The sequence below is a fragment of the Peromyscus eremicus genome, chromosome 3, assembly GCF_949786415.1.
Source record: "Peromyscus eremicus chromosome 3, PerEre_H2_v1, whole genome shotgun sequence".
Classification (NCBI taxonomy): Eukaryota; Metazoa; Chordata; class Mammalia; order Rodentia; family Cricetidae; genus Peromyscus; species Peromyscus eremicus.
In genome coordinates this window covers 146,809,339-146,812,662 of record NC_081418.1, presented here as the reverse complement: position 1 = coordinate 146,812,662, position 3,324 = coordinate 146,809,339, and the positions used below count along the sequence as shown (strand labels likewise).

The window sequence follows — 3,324 nt, the reverse complement described above, 5'->3', positions numbered from 1 at the left end:
GCACCAACTTACTTCAGAGATGATGGGCATTGAAGAAATTCCTTCTGGAGTTTTCTTTCAATGTGGCAAGGCTAGACATTTGTGCAAGAAGTTGCTCTTGCCTGGACTGCTTGACAGTATGTTGACATGCAGGATCCACTGGAAAGTGACCACTATACTTTGCCAAAACAAGATTGGTTGGTTCCTGCTTCACAGAAGAAACTGCCAGACATTCTGCAGGACACAGAGGAAAGTGACCAACAAACTTTGCCAATACAGGTGGGACAGTCTTTCAAATTTCCTGATTCATTGAAAAGTCTGCCACGTACTATGGACCTGTAGGCTGAAGATGGATGCCCCAACGTTGCAGAGGAAATATGGGTGACTATCCAGGCAGTCAGATGTCTCCATAATTTCTAGAGTTTTCAGAGGTTGTTTGCAATGCACTTTTTATTTACTCATATAATATTGTACCCATTTTAGGCCTTTGATAGAGTTGAAGACTAGATAGCTGTAGCTGCAGTTTTCCTTAGATATAATAGAAAGTAATTTAGGTATAAAATTTTGGATTTACTAAGATAGGGTGGATTATGGAGTATTTTCTTTAAATTTACCAGACACAAATGAATTGGAATTCAGTACATTATGAATGTAATCTTTATTTGATAATTGTTCTTATTGTATATATACAGTCTTACTATGTTTAAGCTAAAACCTTTCATTTTTGTTTAGAAAAAATGGGGAAATATTGGGGATTATTATTTTAAGGTGTGTTACTGTTGTTTATGTTGCATTTGTTTAACTCTGTGAAGCTGTGTTACTGTGTTTTTTACAACACTTAATGGTCTAATGAAGAGCTAAATGGCCAGTGGCAAAGCAGGAGAAAGGATAGGTGGGGCTGGCAGGCAGAGAGAATATATAGAATATGGAGGAATGAGAGAGAAAGAAGAGAGAAAAGAAGGAGCCAGAGAAGAGGAGGACATCAGGGGACAGCCACCCAGCTACACAGCAAGCCGTGGAGTAAGAGTAAGATTTACAGAAGTAAGAGAATGGGAAAAGCCCAGAAGCAAAAGGTACATGGGATAATTTAAGGAAAGCTGGCAAGAACAAGCCAAGCTAAGGCCAGGCATTTATAAATAAAAATAAGCCTCCATTTATGATTTATTTGACATCTGAAGAGCGGGCTCCCTCAAAAGAGCAAAAACAAACAACAACAAAACATGAACATAAGAAAAATGATTTGACATTATAAAATGTTGTGAATGAAATCCAAAGCCATCTATTGCATATAAATTAAAGCAAGCTTACCAGCAAATTAGCAGAATAAACAATGGCTAATAAAATTGAAAAGTAGAGGAAAAATTAAAAATTATCTTAAATTTTGTATGCACTTTGGCAGTACATATACTAAAATTGGAACACAACAAAGAAAATTAGCATGATCCTTGCACATGGATGACACACAAATTTGCGTAGCATTTCATATTTTAGGGCAACAACAGGATGTCCAAAAGGAGTCCCAGTAAGGACCTAGCATCAATGGTGTGGCAGAAAACAGAGGCCCCAAGCCAGACCAATGACTCTGCAATTAACACTTTCATATAAAAAGCCAGACATCTACAACTCCAGCTGCCTAGGTCAGGGGCTTGTAACACAAATTTCTAATAAGTTTTTTAATAAAAAACCCAGAGCCTGATATTAGGGTGAATGGTGAAAGATCAGAGAGACAAAGGAACAAGCCACCTCTTACCTCTAGGACTCTTCAGTCTGCAAAGCTTTCCTCAGATGAAAGACTTTAGTTCCTGTCTCCTCATGCCTTATATACCTTTCTCCAGCCACCCATATCATTTCCTGTCTCAACTTCCCTAGTGCTGGGATTAAAAGCATGTGATTCCCAAATACTGGGATTAAAGTTATGTGCCACCACTGCCTGGCTCTGTTTCTCTCCTAGACTGAGTCAATCTCATGTAGTCCAGGGTGGCTTTGAACTCACAGAGATACAGATGGATCTCTGCCTCTGGAGTGCTGGGATTAAAGGAGTCATTGCCTGGCATCTGTGTTTAATCTAGTGGCTGGCTCTGTCTTCTAATCCTCATGCAAGCTTTACTAGGGTACACAATATATCAGCACAGGGGCTTGTTGCCCTTTGCTTTTCATGCCATCAGCATCCAGCAGGTGGCACTGCATACCCTACACTACAATTGTTACAACCCTTAGCTCTGAACAGTTGGTAACCCTCAATAAATCTTCCAGCGACAGGAGCTTGCAGACTTTGATTTATGCTCTTCATAACCTCTTGTCTTTCATAGGCAGATCTCTATCATTTATACTCCTGACAGCTCTCTAGAGTGCTTCCAATGCCTTATTGCTCTTTGGGTGGGTCTGGAATTGAAAGCTTTAAGATTTCTTATTCTCCTTGAACAACCTACTCAGCCCTTTCTACTCATGGTGAAAACAAGAAATAAGGGTATGGAGAGACTGCTCAGTGGTTAAGAGCACTGGCTGATCTTGCAGAGGACTCATGTTAAATTTCCAGCACCGACATGGTAGTTCACAACTCCAGTTTCTGGGGATATGGTGCCATCTACTGGCACCTGTGGGCACTGCACAGACTTATGCACCAAAATACACATGCACACAAAACTTTATAAGTAAATAAATAAATCTCAAATGTTTTAAAGACCAGAACTAGATAGAAAAAGACTATTGAGTAAATCTCTTATTGCGTTATTTATGGCAAGGATGTAGAAGAAGGCCTTTGATCAACCCAAAAGACTAAGAAACATCCTGCGTATGTAACTAGAAAAGGGATACGTCATACTGTGCTTATATTAAAATCTTGTGTGTGGCCAGGCGGTGGTGGCGCACGCCTTTAATCCCAGCACTCGGGAGGCAGAGGCAGGCAGATCTCTGTGAGTTCGAGGCCAGCCTGGGCTACCAAGTGAGTTCCAGGAAAGGCGCAAAGCTACACAGAGAAACCCTGTCTCGAAAACAAAACAAAACAAAACAAACAAACAAACAAAAAATCCTGTGTGTGCACAGCATCTAGTTCCCTAAATCACAGCCCTCACATTACACTGACCACAGATACTTTTGTTGAGTCACTGGAGAGTTTCTCCGTTTCCAGTCCTGAACAGGAATAACTATTGATAATAATTATAGCTGACTGGTGTCAACTGGTGTTCAGAGTCTTATCTTGTCTGAAGGAAGTATTCAAAAGACAGAGAACATTGTCTGGAGTGGTCTTAACAGAAGTGAGGTCTCCTGGGTAGATGTCTTACTGGAAAGGCAGCCTTGGTTGCATTGGTTGTTGCAGCTGGAATTCTGTTTCTATAAAATTATCAG

At 40.3% G+C, this 3,324-nt stretch overlaps 1 non-coding gene across 1 annotated transcript; it reads left to right on the top strand.

Annotated features, from left to right (window-relative positions):
* The first annotated feature begins 1,366 nt into the window (after window positions 1–1,366).
* LOC131907510 (U6 spliceosomal RNA) lies at window positions 1,367–1,469 on the top strand. The gene has a single exon (XR_009378419.1). It is a non-coding gene; the product is annotated as a U6 spliceosomal RNA (small nuclear RNA).
* Window positions 1,470–3,324: the final 1,855 nt, after the last annotated feature.